This window comes from Oreochromis aureus, linkage group 5 (assembly GCF_013358895.1).
Source record: "Oreochromis aureus strain Israel breed Guangdong linkage group 5, ZZ_aureus, whole genome shotgun sequence".
Lineage (NCBI taxonomy): Eukaryota > Metazoa > Chordata > Actinopteri > Cichliformes > Cichlidae > Oreochromis > Oreochromis aureus.
In genome coordinates, this window is record NC_052946.1 from 39,621,837 (window position 1) to 39,644,275 (window position 22,439).

Here is a 22,439-nt window from a genome sequence, read left to right on the forward strand (position 1 = left end):
ATGTCTCCTCTTGTTAATCCCATCCAAACATCCATTTTTTTCTGCCTATCCGAGGTCGTGTGGCGTGGGCAGCAGCCTAAGCAGAGAAGCCCTGACGTCCCTCCAGCTTATCTCGAGGAACACCGATGCATTCCCAGCGCAGCTAAGAGATATATAATGCCTCCCGCATGTCCTGGGTCGGCCTCCTTCCTGTGGGACATGCCCAGGACACCTCACCCAGGAGGTGGCCAGGAGGCGTCCCTAATCAGACATCCGAAAGAGTAGCAGGTCTACTCTGAGCCCCTCTAAAATGTCTGAACTCCTCACCCTATTTCCAAGAGTGAACCTCGTCCACCCCAGGTGCCCGTCTACCAAGGAGTTAATACCTTGGTGGCCAATACCCGGCCAGTTGGTGCTTCCTCAGTAACCTCGTCCCCAGACTCTGCTTCCTCTACAGAAGTTATGTAATTTGGATTAAGACCTTCCGACTATACCCTCAGTTGAAGTCGGCAGCACCCCGCCTCCACTGTACACAGTGAGTCGAGCGCCGCTGAGGTGCCTGACGGTTTGCCAGAATAACTTCAAGGACTCTGAAAGTCTTGTTCTATGTGGCCTCACTAAACTCCTCCCACACCTGAGTTTTTTCTTTGTCTACTGACCGAGTCGCGCTCTGCTTTGCCTGCTGGTACCCAGCAGCTGGATCTGAAGTCCCACTAACCAAGCCCGATAGCACTGCTTCTTCAGCTTGATGAAGAAGCTCCCTACACCTCCAGTGTCCACCATTTGGTTTGTCACCATGACAACATGTCATGGTGCTGGGCCATGAGGCCCAGGGTTTAAGTTCTGATGCATATTTTTGTATTCAACATGTGTAGTTTAACGCATCTAGTTTTCTAGTTGCAGTTTAGTCCTTGGTTTCTTAGTCCCTTTTGTCATCTCTCCCTGGTCCGTGTGTCTACCGGTCATGTTTCATGTCCCTGGTTAGGTTAAGTTCTATCTCCATGTCTGTCTCTGTGTTTCCTGTTTTATTTTGAAAGAGTATGGGGTTCATTGTAGTTGGTATTACTCTCCCCTGTATTGTCATGTTTCATTCTAGTCAGCTGTGTTCTCATGTGTCTCCTCTTCCCCTGATCACCTCATGTGTGTATTTAAGTCCTCAGTCTTCCTTTGTTCATCGTCGCGTCGTCTGTGTACCTCCCCTCTGGTGAAGTTAAGTGTTTTTCAGGATTCTGTGCAGTTCATGTTTGCCATTTGGTTTACGTTGTTTTTCATGTAGCTGCACGATGAGGTTCCGTGCAGGTCATGTTCATGTCTGTTTCGTCAGGCCATTTGGTTCACAGTTTCCATGCAGCTGCACAGCATTCTGTTCAGTGATCATAGTTATTCCTTTCAGTCAGGTTAGTGTTTTTCCAGTTTAGGTTTTTGGTTAGTTGCAGTCTCTGTCCCTGTTATGTTTTGTCCACTCCTTTTTTGCATCAGCCCAAATAAAGGCTCGCTTTCAGTTTAAGTTCACTCCTGTCTCCTCGCCTGTGTTCGCGTCTGGGTCCACCACACACACTCTCCACACGGTCTGCCCCGGCCGGCCGTGACAGTATGACGCGACCAGTATGGACCCAGCGGACACTACAGACGGGATCGGGGAGGAGCTGCAGCGGCTCAGCCGGATCATGACACGCATCTGTGGGTGCGCGGACCCCAGAGTGGTGTCAACCGGGTTGGCGGCCATAGATGCCATCCTCCGGAAAGAGCCGCAGCTCCACCAGTTTCCTCAGCTTATTGAGAAGTTTGACTCTCTGGGCCCCCTTAAGGAGGAGCTTCGGGCCCGTGCGCTGGCCCAGAGGGTATTGAATGCTGCCTCTGCACCCATGATCCCGCCCCACGAGCGGGAGTCGTCATTTCAGCCTCGTGAACTGGAGGCGGTCGGAGTCGGAATGCTGAGTCTCACCACCGACCCGCCATCGGCCCACATTCCACCAGCTTCCGCGTCTTTGCCACAGTCTAGCCGCACAGCACGGCGCAGAGGGATGACGGAAGCCATAGACTTCGGTGAGGAGGAGCGGCAGCAGGTGTTACGGGCTTATCGGGAGGAGGAGCTCTGATGGAAGCCCTGGCTCGTTCGCGAAGAAGAGCTCCCATCCATCGCCCCACCGCGGAACAGCCGCTCACCTTCACCCCCTCGTGAGGACTTCTCTTCTCCGGCCGCTTGCCTGGCGAGGAGGTGGGCGGAGGAGGAAGAGTCTGTCTCCGCCGTTAATACCGCCGCACTCATGGCCGCTCCTAGGAAGAAGCGGCGCTCTGCGGGCGCCTGTTCCATGCAGCCTCCACAGCCTCTCCAGAACGAGACAATACAGACACAGAGTGTCCACCTGGAGGCACCGTTTCCATCGGAGATCGGGGTAATGGCTGTAGGTGAGTGCTCAGACATTGATGAGTTTATTAATCCGCTTTGTGACTGCCAGGACAATGTGTGTAAGCCAGCTATAGCCAGCTCTGGTGGGGTTATAAATGTGCCGGAAACCAGTCCTGAACACATAAATCATGCTGCCATAGACAATCTTGTCATTAATGTAGCACATGTGGCCGAGTGGGCTGCTTGTGAATCTGAAACCTCGTCACAGGCCGAGACCGAAGAGACAGTGTGTTGCCTCCCTGTGACAGAAGAAACCAACTGTACCCAGGGGCCAGGGAGTTTTGAAACCAGTACTGCTTTAACCATTAACACACTCTCTGGGGACCCTGAGACTATTAAGGATAATTCTGTGACTGTGAAGTCCTGTTCTAACAGGTTTGAGTTTGCCGTAATTCCTGCGTCCTCGGAGGGGGAGTCTATCTGTCCGGCCCGCAAGCTGGCTGGAGACCCACAGGTGTGTTCTGCTGTATTTGTGAACCAAGACACTGCAACGGGTTCTGGGGCCTATAATGAAGTAAGTTCTGCCTATGTTGCCAAGACACAGCGAGGAAATACTGAGTGTAAGACTGCCAGTTTACAGTTATGTTTTTCTGGTCCTGAGGTTAATGAACCCAAGTCTGAAAATAAAGACTTTGAATTTATGTTTGTTAAAGATGATGAAAATATGAGTTTAAGCTATGACACACTGGACTCTGAGGCAGGCTCTCATCCATGATATGATCAAACTCCTAACATGTATAAGCCAGTCATGGACAGTTCTTTTCAGGTCACAGAATCAGGATACGAGCATATGAATAATGTTTCTGTGGGAAATCTTGTTGAAAATGTATGTTGTGTACCTGAAGCAACTCCCTGTGTGGGAGACAGCCTGTCTGAGGCTCAGCTCTGTCCTGCATCTGTATACTCACTTCAGATGAGGACAGCTGACGCCCAGCAGCCGCCTGCAAGTGCAGTCACCAAGCACGTTATGATTGAGTACCCCGTGTGGGATTTGGGGCCAAATTATGAACTTTTTGTGAAGGCTCCCATGAACAATGATTTGACTGTTTTACATGTGGCCAGACTGGCACAAGTCAGGACTGAAACTCCTTCAGAGCCTGGTGGGGAGTCAGAGGGGATTGAGCTTAGCCCCTTAAGAGCAGCATCAAGAGACAACATGAACAATGTCAAAGACACTAAATTAAAGTCTGTTCCTAGTGTTGCTTCCATATCGACTCCTCGACAAACTAAAGTTCTAGAGTCCATGAGTACTCAGAGTTTGACATTACAGACTGTTTTTCAGAGGGCCAGCAAGGAGATTGAGCCTTCTGACTCAGTAAATCTGTTGGAGGCTGAGAGCAGTAATTATGAACTAATCCCAGTTGGTAATGCAGCAACTGTGTATGGAAACTTAGACCCTGAGTCGCGATTCCCTCCATTACATGATGGCAGGGCTTTTGTTGTCACCTCTGCCTTTAACCATTATCTGCAGGATGTAAAACCATGTCAAAGACCTATAAGCTGTGTTATCTCAGGGAATCTGACTAAGAAGGTTTCTAGTGTGTCTGAATCAGCTGCCTTCAAGACTAAGGTTACTTCAGAACTAACCAGAGATGTAGTCAATGGGCCTCGTTATGTAACTCTGGAGCCAGTCTCGGGGGCCGATATTATTGCAGTGTGTGGGAGCTCAAGCTACGACAAGCTTTCTTGTGTACCATATGACTGTCGGGCTACAGTGTGGGAATCACCCATGGACGTTTCTATTGTTCAGAAGTGTACCAGTGAACCAGGTCATGGACTTATGAATCATGTTTTCTTGGGTAATAATGGGTGTGTTTTTCATGCGGCCAAATTAACTCATCTTTGTTCCGATACTCTGTTTAATCCATGCTCCAAGGCTAGAGAAAATGTGTTTAACCCTTCAGAGGGAGTGACTCTGGGCTATGCAAATGGTCTTAATGATAGTGTAAAGTTAAGGTCCGTTTCTAACATTAGCACTGTGTCTGCGTCCGCTGGCGGCTCTGGTGCGCCCAGCCTGCATCATGTCCAGTCAGCTGGAGGGCCCGGGGAGCCCGTCCAGCCTCATGCCTTGCCAGCTGGAGGGCCCGGGGAGCCCGTCCAGCCTCACGCCTCGCCAGCTGGAGGGCCCGGGGAGCCCGTCCAGCCTCACGCCTCGTCAGCTGGAGGGCCCGGGGAGCCCGTCCAGCCACCACCTGCTCTGTCATCTGCGGCTCCTATGCCGTCGCCTGGTCCGGCTTCGGCTTCGGCTTCTGCTTCATCGCCTTCGCCTGGTCCAGCTTCAACGTCGGCTTCTGCTCCGCCTGCAGCAGCCGCCTCTGCCTCGGCTTCGTCTGGTCTCGCCAAGCCACGTCCGGGGCCCGCCAAGCCGCGTCCACGACTGCGCCATCAGCGGCCTCTTTCCAGGCCACGTCCACGACTGCGCCATCAGCGGCCTCTTTCCAGGCCACGTCCGCACCTGCGCCATCAGCGGCCTCTTTCCAGGCCACGTCCGCACCTGCGCCATCAGCGGCCTCTTTCCAGGCCACGTCCGCACCTGCGCCATCAGCGGCCTCCTTCCAGGCCACGTCCACGCCTGCCCTGTCACCGGCCACTTTCCAGGCCATCAACTGGACAACACTGCCGTCGTGGGCGGCCTCCTGAACTGCACCGCCGCTGCCTTCTGCACGGCCGGCCTCCTGATATAAGATGTCATGGCCTGTTGGGTTGCCAACCTCCGGGTCGGCCCCCTGAACTTTTGCATCATGAACTACTAAGCCGTCAACCCCCGGGTCGACCCCCAGAGTTATGTAACTGCGGACTGGTATGTTGCCCACCTCCGGGTCGACCTCCGGAACAATGTCGTTTTGGACTTTGTACCTTGAGTCGGCTGAGTTGTGTTTTCTTGTTGGGTTTTTGTGTTGTGGGTTTTGTTGGGTAGTTTCGGGCCCTCTGTCCTGGGCCCCCTCCGCCCGCCCTGGGCTGGGTGTGCGTTCTGTACTGTTTTTTTCCTCGGCCGTCGGGAGCCGGCCCTTAGGGGGGGGGTGATGTCATGGTGCTGGGCCATGAGGCCCAGGGTTTAAGTTCTGATGCATATTTTTGTATTCCACATGTGTAGTTTAACGCATCTAGTTTTCTAGTTGCAGTTTAGTCCTTGGTTTCTTAGTCCCTTTTGTCATCTCTCCTGGTCCGTGTGTCTACCGGTCATGTTTCATGTCCTGGTTAGGTTAAGTTCTATCTCCATGTCTGTCTCTGTGTTTCCTGTTTTATTTTGAAAGAGTATGGGGTTCATTGTAGTTGGTATTACTCTCCCTGTATTGTCATGTTTCATTCTAGTCAGCTGTGTTCTCATGTGTCTCCTCTTCCCTGATCACCTCATGTGTGTATTTAAGTCCTCAGTCTTCCTTTGTTCATCGTCGCGTCGTCTGTGTACCTCCCTCTGGTGAAGTTAAGTGTTTTTCAGGATTCTGTGCAGTTCATGTTTGCCATTTGGTTTACGTTGTTTTTCATGTAGCTGCACGATGAGGTTCCGATGCAGGTCATGTTCATGTCTGTTTCGTCAGGCCATTTGGTTCACAGTTTCCATGCAGCTGCACAGCATTCTGTTCAGTGATCATAGTTATTCCTTTCAGTCAGGTTAGTGTTTTTCCAGTTTAGGTTTTGGTTAGTTGCAGTCTCTGTCCCTGTTATGTTTTGTCCACTCCTTTTTGCATCAGCCAAATAAAGGCTCGCTTTCAGTTTAAGTTCACTCCTGTCTCCTCGCCTGTGTTCGCGTCTGGGTCCACCACACACACTCTCCACACGGTCTGCCCCGGCCGGCCGTGACACAACAGGCACCAACCACCTTGCGGCCGCAGCTTCTTGCAGCACCCTCAGCAATGAAGGTGCAGAACACGGCCCACTCGGACTCCCCAGCTGTCAAACATCTGCTTTAGGGAGCAGCTGAAGAGCTCCTGGATCAGAGTCTGCCAGATGCTCCCATCACTGTCCCACGGTCTCTCCAGCATCCTCCCACGCCACCCGATCCAACTCACCACCAGGTGGTGATCAGATGACAGCTCAGCTCCTCTCTTTGCCCAAGTGTCCAGAATATAAAGCCCCAGTTTTTTTATTTATAATTCCACTTTGTTCCACTGGAGGTTTATCAGGAGTTAAAACTCGCTGGAATGTATTGTTCCTTTTATACATTTAAATTTGAATATTAGTCAAAAATGTGAAATCAGTCGATGATGTCACTTCCTGTCACAAAGCTCTTTGACATGTGGAGAAACAAATGTCACGATGAAAGGAAAGCAGATGAAAGAAACTGAAAATATCTTTGACATTTCTGTTCAGATCAACCACATTTTGTTCAGTCACAGGGAACAAAAACATCATTACTAAGGATTTAAAAGCTTAACTTAAAAAAATACAAAACAAACTACAAAATATGTTTTCTGAAAAAAACAGAAGATTGATTATAATGTTTAACTTTGATGTGCTTAAGTCTCACATCTTTGTGTGCATTATTAATTATTCAACATATATTTACTCTGATTTCTCCAATAAATATTTACTGTACTTATAGTGATTTATGAGTTTTCTCATAGATGATGACGGTTTGAAGATGTGATTATTCAGGACCATTTATTTGGATTTCATCTGTTGTTTGGAAATGTAGAAACTTCACTCTGCTCATAGTTCTCATGCTGTCTGCAGGCTGTGACTGTCATTCAGTCCATTCATTTATGATATTTAAAGCAGCACTCAAATACAACACAATAGCTCCAATAACAGGAAAAATTATTCTAATTTATGCTTTTGTGAACAAGTTAACAGAGGCGGGACGGTAATTTTACAGTCGGTGGTTCAGATCATCAGATTAGCAGTTTTAAGGTATCTGGATGAAGCCACCAGCAGAGCAACGTCAGAGTTTCTGCTGGTGTTCAATGTTTCAAACGTCGTCTGCATGAGACGAAGGACACGTGAGCGAGACACCAAGTTATTGTTTCTGGGAACAGGTGCTGCTCGAGATTAAATCCATTAAATCAGACTTGCAGGTTGAAGCCAGAGAAAAGATGAAAAGGGAAAAGGACGAGCAGCATGACGCAGATTCAAAACGCGTTTCGAGCATCAAAACTCTGATTCACTGCAGCCACAGAGACAACAAACCGTCTCATAGCTGTTACTCACGTAACAACTTCCTGATTCATCCTCGTAAAGACAAAAGATTTGAGTCTAAATGAAAGGTTCAGTGAGATATCTGCTGATCTGCACCAGTCGCCACACGATTACTTTGCCAACCTCGGGGTCCAGCCTGCTCTCTGATTGGAAACTAAAGCTTCCCTCCAACTGTGAAGTGAATCCAGCCAATCACCAAGGTGCAACCAGCAGGTCTGTGTTAGACCCAGAAAATGGAATAAAGTGTGCTCTCAGGGAGAAAAGCAAATAAAACATTAGTCTCCGATAATTCCACGTCAGAGCTGTTCACTCGTTTGTTTCTGAGGAATTAAAAAGCTTTTTCTCAGTTTCATAGTTGGTAATACGACTTTATCAATTTATCAGTTCGGTGACAAGCTGAGACCTGCGAATGCAAATAGTCAGTCACTGATATTCATGTGCACAAAATTCACTTCATGTTACTTTTATGTGCGAATACTTGAAATGATTTAATTATGTGAAAAACGAGAAAACTGCTCAGTTTGCAGCACAACCTGCTCATCAAATTCAATCTCCTGCTGACGGTTATTTAACATCCTTCTCATCATCTGCGGATAACGAAAATTAAAAGCTAAAAGAATTGCAACTAAAATATGCAGATTTTAGAGGCTGCCTGATTAAAAGCTACAACCAACAAATGAGATGAGCAGCAGGATATTTTTGTCTTATTTTACACAACGTTTATTGATGGGATAATATCCAGGATGTGGGATCACTGTGTGCACTAAAGCCGTCATGAATCCAGTGTGTGAGCAGGTATGACTTGCCTTACCATCTTATAAAGGTCTGACACGCTGATCTGGTCTTCATCAACCATCTCAAACTCCTTTCTCGGCACCAGGTCCAGACCGAGGTGTCTGAAGGACAGAAGGACAGTGTCTTTCATTTAACCTTCACAAAAAGCATTTCTGCACAGGTACACAAACCTTTCCAGCCATCTCTGCACATACAAGCGTGCACACACACACACACACACACACACACACACACACACACACACACACACACACACACACACACACACACAGAGTATACTAAAGTAATTTCAGACGGGGCTCTGGGGATTATTGTTCCTCAGGATTATTTTCTGTTCAATCTCAACAACCACATCTTTCGGTTTCAGGCTGGTGGACTCACGGACTCGAAGGCACTGCACACAATGTTCTTCTGACTGAATAAGATGGTCTCTTAAACCGTGAATGAGAAACTAAACGTCCATCTTTGATGTCTTACCGTGTGCATCCATCAAGGCTGAAATCAGGTTAAATCTGGATTGAAAATGAAACTTTGGCAGGAGGCTACATCACTGCCAACCACAGCTTCAAAAATGCAATCAGGTGTTTATGTATTTGTATATTTCATGTGAAAGTAAAGGCTTGAGTGGAAACAGAAAATAAAAACACAGCCTGGGGTTTGAGGGTAGAGCAGGATGGGTTGTTAAAGGTTTCTAACGACACTATAATTAACTGCTTGTTACTCATCTTTGTACATATCTAATCAAATACGTCTGACACTGCTCTGAAGCCAGGCGCTGCACATTTTTGGGCTGCCCCAGCAGGAACATGATGAGACATCTCTGATCGTGGCTCCAAACGAGGCTCCTTCACCTCACACTGACAGAGGTTCAGAGTTGGCTGCTGTGACGGTCGTCTGAGTAAAGACAGCCTCAGGCAAAGGTTTGACACTGTGTGAAGTTTAGGATGACTCTCAGAATATCACTGCTGCAACGACCTAGAAAGGACTGTAGTACTGAGCAATGATCATTTGGACACTGGCACTGAGGAGAAAAGTAAAACACATCGAAGCAGCATAGATGGAGGTCAAATCCAGTTCATCTGTGGCAGCAAAAGCTTGTTTGTGCCCTCCAGCTGTTCTCACCGAGGATGTAGCATGAGCCGAAACAGCAGAAGGAAGTGTGTCTTCGCACCACATCAGTATTATCAGCGCACACACATCAAACATGGTGATCCTAAGTGTAACTCTGAAATCTCACATTCAGGCTCCTCAGACTCACTAAATGTCCTCATGCTGGAGAAACTTGACCCGACAAATGTTTGACATTTATGGATTCACTGATAAGTTGTGTTGTCTATGCACACACTTCCATGCTCGTGATGCATCAGGAACAATGGAGCCATTATTTGTGCGTCCTGATTCTGCTTTTATACTCCGGGACCTTTGAAAGGATGAAAGCGAGCTTGTTTTCCTGCAATGCAACCTTTCACCGTGAACTGGCTTACGTCTGCTGCTCTGTTACATGACACGTCACTTCTTTTTACCAGCCGGACACTGAATTAGCAGAGAGCAGCTCAACAAGATAAGTAGCACCTCGTTAGCTCCTTTTTGGGCCTTTTGCAGCCTAAAATGATTGTGTTCACTGAGCTGTTCTCACTTTAGCAAAGCCACTGACTGGACGAATAACCCTGCTTTACACTGATGTGCTAAAATCACATCGTCGGTAAGTAGCTCCTACTTATATGTAAAAATGTGAACTCGAGTAAAGCCGCATCAGTAATGACTGAAAGCAGTCACGTGACCTGAAACACCCCGCGGTACCCTGAATAATTCTTTTACTATTAATTATAATAAAAGCAGCACTTATCCCTTCATATCATCTGAGTGTGCCTCGTCCCCTCTGACAGCAGAATGAAGCTTTAAATAACCTCTGAAACACTCCCAGCATTAATAACTCAATCCTGAAGCAGCAGCCATTTTTTCTCCATTTCATCTGTTTCCCATCAGCCTTTCATCGTGTTCTCATGAGACTTTAACAACCACGGCTTCATCCACCTGCCTCCAATCACATGTGTTTGCCCCGTGTAGGAGTCAGGGGAGCGGCTGAGCTGCCATCTTTAGAACTCATTTAGAGGGCAGAGCACGTAAGTGCAGCATGTGTGAATTATTATTCAGCAAACAAACTTCAAGTCAAGAAAACATCTAAAGGGTCGTTCTAAAAAAAAAGCTGTTAGTTATGTGCCTGAGCTGAGCTCCCCCTCACAGGCACCTCCTCATGTAAAACTGCACTGCTCCCAGGCTGCGGTCATTTTTAGGGAGCTCTTTCCCACCACCTGACCTTGTAATGTGCACTTGAATTAAAACTGAATCTGTTGACTTAATTTTAGTTTTGTGGAACAAGATCACCTTTGGGTTTGGAGACTCTTCTAGAGAAAAGTGCCGCTCGCCGTTCCCGAACCTGAAAGTCCTGTTAGTTTGACACAGAAGTTGTCACAGTGTTTCAGATTCTGATCTAATAATCTTTGACTATTGTTATTCCTGCTTTTGTTATCTTTGTTTCTTAAGTTCTTAGTGATCTTAGTTCTTCCTCCCTCAGTATTTATCTTAGCCTGTGTTTAGTCTCTGTTCCTGTGTCTTCTCTGTGCTTTTCCCGTGACCCACGTTTCATGTCTAGTCACACTTGTCTCTAAGTTCCCTGTCTCCCCAGTCAGCCGCGCCTCCTTGTCAAATCTGCGTCTCCGTGCCTGTCTTGCGTTTCCTGTTTTATTTTAATAGTCTCGCGTGTTGTGTTCAGTGTTTTAAGTTTTGCGTCCCCTTTGTCTCGTTATGTCAGATTAGGTTCAGCTGTGTTTCCCTCGTTGGCCTCTGCGTATATGCTGTGTGTGTTTCCTCTGTTTGTCTCCCCCGGTGTTTCCATGCTTCAGGTCTCTGGTTTCAAGTAGTATGTTATGTTTAGTTTACCCCAGTTTAAGTTATAGTTAGTTTTTCTCGTGCTGCCATTGTTTTGTTTGTAGTGTTTGTGCCGGGCAAAATAAAGGCTTGGTTTTTGTTCACCCCACTCGACCTCCACTGTCTGCATTTAGGCGCATTCTCCTCACGCCATGCCGTCTGACGTGACAGAAGTTCATGTTTTCTGTCTGAAAACGAGGCCACCCAAATTTTCATTGTCTTTGTCACACCAGTGGGCCAATTCTTCTAAAGACAATGAAAAGTTGTAGGAGAGTCACAGCGGTGCACGTAATACACTATATTTCCAAACGTATTCACTCACCCATCCAAATCATTCAGTTCTGCTTTGTGTAAGAACGGCTCGCTCTCAGGAGCTCAGTGAATTCCAGCGTGGTACCATGATAGGATGCCAGCTGTGCAAGTCCAGTCATGAAATATCTTCACTATGAAATATTATATATGAAATATAGGGGGATTATAGTAGAGTGGAAGTGACTGGGAACAACGTGGTAAGCCACATAAAATCGTACAGAGGGGTCAGCAGATGCTGAGACGCAGATTCAACCACTGTAGAGCTCCAAACTCCATGTGGCCTTTGGATTAGCTCAAGAACAGTGCGCAGAGAGCTTCATGGAATGGGTTTCCATGGCGATCAGCTGCATCCATAAAGACATGGATGAGCGAGTTTGATGTGGAAGAACCTCACTGTTCTGACCTCAACCCAACCCAACACCTTTGGGATGAATTAGAGCGGCGAGTTCTCGTCCAACATCGGTGTCTGACCTCACAGATGTGCTTAAGAATGATCAAAAATTCCCATAAACACTCCTAAACCTGTGGAAAGCCTTCTCAGAAGAGTTGGAGCTGCTATAGCTGCAAAGGGTGGGCTGACATCACGTGAAACCCTGTGGAACATGATGTCACTCAAGTTCATATGTGAGCGAATGCAGACGAGTGAATACGTTTGGCAATACAGTGGATAAGGCTAAGGTCATAAATGACCCCACTTGGTCAGCTGATGGGTGAAGCAGCATTACATGACTAAGAGCAACCAATGCACATGATACAGCATAAAAAAGTAATACTCATGGTGTTTATGGAGAGGTGCTTCATCAGAAATGGATGAAGCACCTCTCCTCTGGGTCAGACAAAGAACAGTTGCCCTTTAAACTACGTGTATATTTGTATGTGTGGGAAATGTGCAAATGTGTCTCAATGCAACATTTGTGTGGTTTCTCACTCGTTGCCCCAGTCGAGTCTGACGGTGATGTGTCTCTTGACGTCTCTGCTCTGGTCTTGTGTCAGGTGACCAGACAGCAGCTGCCTTCTCAGGTCTATCAGCTCCATCATCACGTGGCGAACCTTGTAGAACAGATCCACCTTGTGTTTCTGAAGGACGGAGAGAGAAACAGGGAGGTTTCATTCATCTGTTGTTCACCACTTAAAATTCATCTTCAGCTCGTCAATACGCTGATTCAGCCGTACTTCTCTGGCAGGGCACCGCAAGGCCGTTTCTGTGCTGTTTTTATTAATGGCACTCAAACAACTCACAGTGGAATAAAGCTGAGGTGAGCGAGTTCAAAGCCTCAGCAGACAATTTGTGTTTAGTGTTGCAGAGACATGTCAGCACGTGCCGGCCATGAAGAACAGAAACACTGAAAAAAGATTTTTATGAACAAGCATATTTACTGCGTTGCATGTACCTGCCTCACAAATGTTTAGCACAAAAACACACAGAAGAAGCTCGGTTGGCACATCAGACTGAAAACTTTATGCGAGTACTAACATGTTTCCTACCACAGGAAGATCTGGGCAGTTAGAGGAAGGGTCAGCAAAGCAGGTGTGGTTTGTGACAGAAATATAAAAACTGCAGTCCCTGTAACAGCCCATCCACTCCAAACATGAGTGGAGGCCCAGAGACCCCAAAGTTTGAAAGTCCAACTTTACAGTATTAAAAAGCACATTTAAAAGTTTAAAAATATATTTTAAGAATGCTGTTTTGGTCTCTATAGCTAATTCCCAGCTTCGTGAAACAGCACATCCAGCCCACAGACATGTGCCCGCTTCCTTCTTCTTTTCCCTAAAGAGGTCACCACAGCTGATCATCTTCCTCCAGCTCATCCTAACCCCACAGTCCTTTGTCTTTAGCATCACTCGCACAGTTTCCACCCTGTGGCCATCAGCAGCTGTTGTTAACCTGAACCACGACCGAATCAGAATGGAAATCTTATTCTTTATGATTTGTGTTTGATTTAGCCAAAATCTCTTCAGCAGGCTTAGGACTGGCATTAACAGTATGTCATTTTATTAAATGAGCAATAAGTGATACAGAAAATAATTATCTGTTATAATGCTATAAATGTCTTAATGGCATTGGTAATACACTTTAAAATGATTTCCTTCTAATGAACCTGAAAACAGATTAGACTGTACAGCAGATCAATTAATTCATGTATGAAGAAATCATACAGCAACTGAAAAACAAAGACGAAACAAAAGCTCATGTGCATCTAACACAAGACAACTGGAACCTGCTTCTCCCTATAGCATGTTATTATTAGCACTTTAATTTTGCCCTGCAGGGCTTCAGCAGCAGGGAGAAGGGTTAAATGTCTATTCAGCTCTTGGCAGAACAGCGAGATGGGCAGAAATTAGTCTGTGCGGAGAGGCGCGTGCACACACACACACACACACACACACACACACACACACACACGTGTATACAATGGTTACACATTATAACGAAGATTTCATTTGTATTTCCAAGTATATTAAGACTTCATATGCACACATACACAGAGAATCCTCCATGAGGCACATGTAGGTGCTTATACATGCATGAGCAAGTTGCAAACATATGCTGAGAGCAGGAGGGCAGTGAGCCCGGCTAAAATCTCTCTGCCTTTCTCCATCAGTCTTGGGTTTATGTACAGATGAGCTCCATTATATAACTCTGGTCGTAGTGGAGGTGGAGCCGTTTTAGGGAAGCTTAACTTGAAATACACCAGAGTTTGGTGAACACAGCTGAAGCAGCTCTGCTATCGACTGGCAACCTGCCCGCGAGGTTTCTCTGCCGTTCTCCTGATGTGAGCTGGCAGAGAACGTTTTTAGATGAACTGAAGCCCTGAAGCAGACATGGGCATTGTGCAGCCTCGGGATGCATCCGGCGCTTTGGTTGTCCCTGTTAATGGGAAATTAGGTCTCAGTTTATTTGAATATATGTGTAAGTGAACACAGCGTCAATGCAAATGTGCTGAAACAGACATTAATGAACGATCTGAGTTCATTAACCCTGAAAGATGTCGGTTCGAATTAAGAAGACAAAGACGGAAGCAGAATGTAGAATTTTTAACAAGACATGGATCTCTAAGTATTCATTTAATTTGTTGTGGAGAGCACTGGTTGGACCTTTTTCACCTTCAGAACTGCCTCAGTTCTTTGTAACAGAGGTTCAACAAGGTGCTGGAAACATTCTTTAGAGCTCAGACTTCTCAAATTCCCTCTAAAAGAGATTTGAACTCCGACGGCTTCAGCTGCTCGTGAGGGGAAGGGCTGTGCACCTGCCTCTCTGCAGAGGAGCTGTGTCAAGGTTTGTCAGAGGAGGCAAACATGCCACTGTTAGCATCTTTACTGGTGTAAATTTGTATCTAATCCTAAAGTATAAGCAGGATGGATTCATGCATTCCTGCTCTTTACAACAACTTCTGTCTCCACCATCTGAACGATCCAGCAGAATTTGAGACTCATCACACCGGGTAACGTTTTTACAATCTGCCATGAAAGTTTTGGTGAGCCGAAGAAAATTGTTTTATCGGTTTCCTGCTTTTTGCTGACAGGTGTGACTCCTGGTCAGGTGTGGTCTTCTGGATTCAAGGTTTGGCATATTGTGCAATCAGAGATGCTTACCTTGGTTATTTGAGTGGTTATTTGACTTATCGTTGCCGTGAAGCATGATGATGAACTTCAGGAAGTCCTTTTGACCATCCTTAAATACAGTGAGTTGGTTGGTTGATTATAACAACTTCAGAAGGCTGGAGATGAAGGACTCTACACCTCACAGCTGAGTAAATGCATCAGACTTCCACTAAAGAGGGCTCATGTGGCAGACACCAGCAGAAACACCCATTTCCATGCATTCTTTTGCTAAAATAAATCACTGTTCAGATGCAAGTTAGTTAAGCTAAATAGGACCAGAAGACAAAGCTAACATTAGCTGGAAATTTACCAACACACCTCTGTCTCCCAGCACACCACTGACACAACAGCCACCAAAGCCATACACCTTCAATGAGAAGGATTAACATGAACTGGTTCTGAAAATGTGGATACAGTTATCCCACACAAGTTACCAACTATGATACTTACATATTAAAAACTGGCGTGAGTGAGTACTGATGCTCGCTCATTCTGTCTTGAAAGAACTGCAGAGAGAAAACTTCAGGGGTAAAAATAATGGATCCATCTGTATTCTGCCTGCAGTTTGGACCCAAGTGCACAAGACGATGTTTAAAATACAGTATACATTTAAAAGATTAGTTCCCTGTTGTAAGAGACGTTTATAAATCATAATCCAACTCTGAGGCGATGGATCCACAGGGAAGCCCCGTTTACAGTACTGGCATCCATTCCCCAGAAGCTCCTACTGGGAACCTTGTTGCACCGTCCCGTCAGAGTTGAGTGATTAGCATGATTTTGGCGCTGAGTGCAGCTAGTGCTTGAGGTTAAAATATTACAACCTTTAGCCAAAGAGTACCACATTTCAACCGGATTTTCAGTAGTTGCTTAGCAACAACAGGAGTCACGCACGACAGTTCCCCTCAGCATCTGTTTAGCATTTGTTTTTCAGGAGATGCCCAGTGGACATAGAAGCTAATGCGCTTTGATTTGCGCTTTACGAGAGCTCATATTAATATTCTGCATGAGCGTGTAACCATTAGAGACGCAGAAACATCTTCCAGAGTAAAACCTTTTACACATCATTCTTAAAGGACAGAGAAAAGTACAAATTCATTATCGTCATTAATAATTTGTGCATTGGATTTCTTTCCTTATCAATGCAAATGTCATAAAACTTTGAAAAAGGTAGAAAAAAACAGATGCACAGTAAAGTTTTCTTTCTTTACCTGCTGGTCCAATCTACATAAATTTAACCTCAAGGTAAGTGCATGTACGTTTCAAGGGCCGATGTTCCCACACAGTCAAAATTAGTTGGACAATTTTTGTGTCTAAAACCTACAATCTACTAGAGCCATACAGAAATCATCCATCCATCTTCTGCTGCTTATCCACTTCAGCACTGTGCAGTGCTGGAGCCTAGAGCCCAGCTGTTACAAGGTAAGATCCAGGACAGGTCGATCAATCTGTCAGAAAACCACTGACACTCACATTTAAACCTTGGGCTAATTCAGAATCACCCGTTAAACTATCATGCAATTCTTTGGACATTAGGAGGAGTATCCAGAGAGACCCATCCAGCATGTGGAGAAGAGTCAAACTCTACACAAGGTCCCAGCTGGTCAGTGGATCCTCAGCCAGGACTTTGTTGCTGTGAGCTGACAGTACTAATCACTGCACAGCTGTGCTTTACTAAGGTATCACTGAGGTGTTGCTGTTTAATGAAAGTATTTCATACTCTCTGATAGGCTTTTGTTCTGTATCTGTCACACATGTTGGTGGAACAGTTAGAGACGGTTATGCATCTTCCTCTTGGGCCTTTGTCCTCCCTGACATCGATGGGTTTTCGTGCATGTAGAGGGAACAGAGTTCCTGAGCTGGTTGTAGATCTAAGATGGATAAAGCCTTTAGTGGGCAGAGACTCATAAGGGACAAGCTGCTGTAGCCTGTGGGAAGGGGTGCTTGTGTGACATGTGATTATGTATCCATGAGGTTACATTTTGAGTACGTACTCATGATTTTATATTTTCATTGTAGATGTGGAAGATTAGAGAGCTAAGTTTAAACTTAGGTGATTTTATGTATAGTGATGAGGTGGGGAAGACCAGAGGCAGGACAGTCAGAGGGGGGTGGTACAATGGGCGGGACACTGAACCCATAAGATTGTGTTGACTTCCGGTTGTGAGCCAGACCTTGCTAGACGTAGTGGAAGTAGGCTAGTTAGCTAGGTCTCCAGATGCATCTGTTTTTAGTTATTTTAAGCGCAAATAAAGACGTCTGATTTTTTGGAAGTAAAAGTCTCCGCCTGATCGCTACCATCAAAAGAATCCGTGAAGTCGGCGTACTTCAACAAGCCCTAAAGGTACAATAACATACTTTATTTCCTGAGAGTCTAAATTTGAGGTTCAGGGCTTCAGCATCCACACAAGAAGTCAGAAAAACACTCAGTGGTATTATTTGCACATGATTCCATATTTTATGTTTATCTGCACATCCTGAATATTTATTTCTCCATGAGGGCATCCTGGTCTCATCATAGTGTCCATATCAACCAGTCACAATAAAAGTTTGTGGTAAAATGTTATTATTTTTGGGGAATCCAACAATCTGTAAGAAAGTAAATAAAGATAAATGCAAACACTGATATAACAGGATGATTCAATTTGGCAAGCCAAAAACCTTTAATCCCTAATATAACGCATTTATTTGAGATGTTGAAATAATCTGTTTTCAGCTTGCATCATGTGAGAACAATCTGATGTGCAATCACAATGTGACTTTCATTTTCTAGACAAATATGATAATCTGTGCATCAGTTTTATGGCTCCTTTGTCTCGCTGCATTAATGGGGGCCGAGCTAACGTTGGTCAACCTCATGCAGAAATAATATATATTATTTAAAACTTGCTTTTATTGAACAGGGTCCAGTGTTCATATGCTGAGTGTACACTACATATCATGACTAATGGTATTCGTTTTATTTCAGGATATCTTTTCCCATTTATTTACTGCACCAACTCTCACTGTGATAAACATGAGGCACAATTTACTGGCCAACAGTATCGTGCCCTTCAAAATGTACGCTACAGTAAGGCTCTTGAACCAGAGACAGCACACAAATGGTGGTTCATTCACTGGGTTCATATATAACACCTTATATATAGAAGCATTTACAGCACAAATGGCTGCCCTGTTCCCGAGGGTGCTCTTCAGTGGAAACAGCAGCACAGGAGTCAGCGATAAAGGCCCAGATCCCCGCAGACACAGCAGCGCGATGCAGGACACAAAAGCTGCTCTTATTTACAACACCTTGGTGAGAAAGGACGATGCAAAGACCAAGGTTCACAAACACATTTCCACCAGAGACCTGCCCAGCACTCGGTGCCTGTTGTGAGCCACACAGAGCCGCTGAAGGTAAAACATGTGCTGAGCTAAAGAGCGAAATCTTGTATTCCTCTCCTTCAGTGCTTTAGAGTGCAGGCACACTTTTACAGCTGTACAACCTGGCAGAGCAGGTAATGTAACAGCAGCCCTATGTCAACACAATGTGAGGCACAGCAGACTAATGCTCCATTCACAACCTCACAAAGCAAGATTACTAATGAGGCAAAGTGGGCACGGAGAGCTCCTGTCTATGATTATGATGAATTTATGACCAGATTATATATTTTTTGTATCAAAAGGAGAATATTCATTAACCTGCTGCACTAACAGGAGGCGTTTATACAAGGAAACCTTGTCCAAGGTAACACATCTGTCTGAGAATAAAAGTTGTGGAGCACCTTTAGACAGCGAAGCATTTCAAAATGTGTTGCATAAAACAGCCAACAAGAAAACACAAAGACACGACTGACAGCATAAAAAGATTAGAATTAAATACATTTAAAAACAAGAACAAGAAGTTTTCACTTAGTCGGCAAGACTCCCACAACAAGTTTGTCCCAGTTTACCCTGATAACTCAAAGAGCCGGCGGCAGGTAACGTTACTGTCTGCCAGACCCAACAATTCACACCAGCGATGCTTTTAGGGACACGCTTTCAACATTTTAAGCCATTCATTGTTGTCACCGTGTCCCAGCTGTTATCAGCCAGCTTTTGGAAGGATTCGCTTTCACGAGTACCCAAAAAGAAGCCAGGATACTGCTGCATGTGCACTTTCAGGCATATACAAGAAGGACTGGAATTTAAGTTAACTATAAACTCTATACAGAAGATGGAGGTTGTCTTTTGGACTGAAGAGTGAAGCCAGTGGGGAGGCAACTTCAACATGCAGCTAGCCAGACTGGATAGAGGTCAATGGAAAAATAAAAATTAGATCTAATTCGAACAAACAAACAAGACACAACATGCTGAACCCAAGACTGTTTCATCCATGTTTTCATACAGTCTGTAAGGAAAGCTCAAATAACCCTCTACATGATCCAAACTGGTGTAAGTGTCCCATAAAGAGCTCCTGTGAACATGTGAACAGGTTTATTTCTACGTATGAAATTAAGAATACGAGGGCTGCTTTTAATATCGCTGAGTCACCGCAGACATGCATCATCTGCTCCTTACCTTTACCCAAACAGGGAAAACTCCACAAGGATAAAAACACCTTCAAATCCAGGGATGTAGCTATAATCAGGACATCTGGCCATCCCTGTCAGTGGGTAGATCTGCTGTGAACTTTGACCTTTTTCTGAGTCAGTAAACCAGACTTGGAACAGGTGCACCAGCTGGCACATCGGGGAGAAACTCCTATCCACTTCTTGCTAGCACTCAAAATATGCACACCCACACCACAAATACTGATGTATGCTGCTTTGAAATGAAACTGCCCAATCTGGGAAAATATAGAATCTCACCGGCACAGCTGAGCGCTAATGTTTTTTTTCAGCTGCGGAGTGGAAATCTCTTTTGGGCCGGCTATTTGTAGATTTACTCTTCCTCCCCCCTCTAACTGCCTCCTCTGCCTCTTTCCCCAGCCGCTGTGAGTAATCGCACCTTCACACACTGCGGGAACGGAGGCACAAACACACACCTTAAAACTGTTTAACACATCGGCACTGTAAAAAAGCACAGCCGAGCTAATCTGAGATAATGATGCTGTTTGGAACCATTGTGATATCAGAAATAACAAAGCACTATCACCTGTAAAGCTACTTTCAGGCCACTCAGTGAGACGCTGAGCCCCACGAGGAAGGAAAGATCCGATCGTGGTTAAAATGCAGCTTCCAGCAGAGCAGCCGCGCTCGCTGCCGTCAACCAAATCAAACATTTACATCTCTCTTTGTTTGCTACATTGGCCTTTTGCTTTTCAGACTTAGAGGGACATAATAACATCTTAATCACTCTGACAGCCCACAAACTAGGAAGGCACCGTAATGTCACCCTCCATTAACAAACACCTCCACATTTTCTACCAGAACATTAAACTACATGAGTGGGTTTTCAAGCAGTGGGCCAGGGACCAAAGGTGGGTCTCCAGAGGGCAAGAGTCTGTCACCGCTTGGCATTAATATATAATAGGACTTTATTCAGCTTGACAGCTCTACTGTCTGATGGTACATTTGCAGCCCCTCTGTTCCATTAGAGAGTTCCTGCTCCATTTTCACACCTGATAAATGAGGAAGAGCAAAAGCCACATTTTAATGTTTCACTTGGTTTCGCAGGGAGTCTTTTAAACTTTTGTTGGAAAAGCATACAAATGGACTTCATCTCATTTTTTGTACAGTAACTTTAAAGTATTTAACAAAGCAATGCAAACTGTCCTATTATGTCATAAACTACACCTGCATCATTAATCACATTTTTATCTTTTGGCCTCCCAGAGTTAAAAGAACATGATCAGGATACATTTAAATGTGTGCTCCACCAACAGGGAGCAAAGCAAAGCAAATCAAGCGCTCCCTAAATCAGCGTCTGACCATGTGCCTGCACACGCCAATCACAGCGACCTAACCCTCCATACAGCTTACCACATACTGGACAAAAGACATGTTATCCCTCCTGCAAGTATTTTTCCTAAATACCGGGGCAAATACAGAAGGGTCCCACAGCTGTCAAGAACTTTGTTTCCAGGTTTATTCACATCCATCCTGCAAAGATGCTTCAGCATGAGAGCAGCAGAGTGTAAAAGTGAAAGCAAGGACTTTTGATTCTTGTGTGTTTCGGTTCTTTAGGTGAGTTTAGCACCACAGAAACGCAAAAGCAGATTTATGTGACGGTGCAATAAAAACATTTTTGCAAGAAAATCGATGAATAACTGTCATGAAATTCCACGATTATAATTCTGGCCATAATCACGGAGCCCTAATTTGAACACTCTCTGAGTTACAGGCCCTTGAATACTTTATTCAAGGGCCTGTAACTAACTGTTTGTTTCCCCAGAATGAACTTCTTGAAGTTTTCGCAGTGAGTTATCAGGAACTAGATGGAACATCCAGGGTGTCGGTGCTTGTTTCTGGTCCTCCCTGTCTCATACATTAAACCGGTGCAGTTATCTTATGTTAGTGATGCTCAAAGTTGTTTATATATGAAAAACTGTGCTGAACATAAGTGAGATTTTGGCTTTAGCCTGAGACACGTGGAGTGGATCATTGGTGTGAGATGCAACCAAATCAGAGTTTAAATACATTTACCTGCACTGAAAGCAGAAGTTATGAGGGCGCCAAATTACTGGACAAAAAAATCAAATTAAAAAGCAAAAATTTCCACCTCACCCTGTTTTCTTTAAAAGTCCTGTAACTCGAAATATTCTACAGTTAGCAAACATGATGAACAGCAGCTGATATTTACAGATAACTCAGTAAATAATGGAGAAAGTATGATTTCAAATAGAGCTCCTGCATGTCTCAAACTGTCTCTCCAGCTGCGCCGCAGGTTTGTGTTGGGTGCCTCATAACGTACAACAGTAACTCACTGTGACAAGCTTGACTGCAGATTTAATTGGGTAATCTGTAACCTGTAACTGATTACTTGGGGAAGTTACTATTTTGAGGCGCCCTAATCGGGCGTGAGTCAGCCTGGCACGGCTGCGATCAGAGGGGACGCTCGCAACACCTCTGATCCATTAACAAATGTCCTGCTTCATTTTCACGCCTGTCAGCGCGGCTGCTGCGCTCCTGAAAACAAAAGCGCTCAGACAAATCACCAGGGAGCGCAAACAAAGAGCCTCCGAATTCTTTTTGGTCTCCTCTGCTCAGCTGTTATCGTAACATGCTGCCGCTGCTTCCTGAGGATAAATCTGAAGGAGGAAAGATTTTTATGTAAAATGCATCATTTTAGTCTGGAGCACAAAGCTGCGACAGAAAAG

The 22,439-nt window shown here is 45.2% G+C and overlaps 1 pseudogene; it reads right to left on the minus strand.

Moving 5' to 3' along the window:
- The window catches only part of LOC116317057, a 243,643-nt pseudogene that overhangs the window by 75,466 nt on the left and 145,738 nt on the right, over positions 1-22,439 (minus strand).